This window comes from Myotis davidii, unplaced genomic scaffold, assembly GCF_000327345.1.
Source record: "Myotis davidii unplaced genomic scaffold, ASM32734v1 scaffold4, whole genome shotgun sequence".
In the NCBI taxonomy this organism is placed as follows: Eukaryota; Metazoa; Chordata; class Mammalia; order Chiroptera; family Vespertilionidae; genus Myotis; species Myotis davidii.
This window is the reverse complement of record NW_006294707.1, coordinates 905,680-905,975: the sequence shown is the minus strand read 5'-3', so window position 1 is coordinate 905,975 and position 296 is coordinate 905,680. Positions and strand designations below refer to the sequence as shown.

The 296-nt window shown below is 71.6% G+C and overlaps 1 protein-coding gene across 1 annotated transcript in view; it reads left to right on the top strand.

Moving 5' to 3' along the window:
* Window positions 1-296, top strand: part of BRD2 (bromodomain containing 2) — an 11,268-nt gene that overhangs the window by 928 nt on the left and 10,044 nt on the right. The window lies entirely within an intron of this gene.

Sequence of the window (296 nt, the reverse complement as noted above, 5' to 3'; positions counted from 1 at the left end):
GCCCCGGGCTGCGGGAGGGCAGGGGGTGGCGGGGGTCTGAGGCGGGGCGGGCGGCTTAGGCCCGGCCGTGGTTCCCCAGCTCACGAGGCCTCGGGTTTCTCGGGGGTGCCTGCCGCCCCTCCCCCTCCCCGAACAGGTCTCCCCTTGTGCGCTGCGGGGGAGGGGACGGAAAGGAGGGGAGTTGCTTTTCCAAATTACTGAGTCGCTGGAGCCTCCAGTGACTCACGGGGGAGGGAGGGCAGGAGGGAGCGGGGCCGTGACTTTCCGGAATGCAGGGAGCGCCACGGCCATGCCTG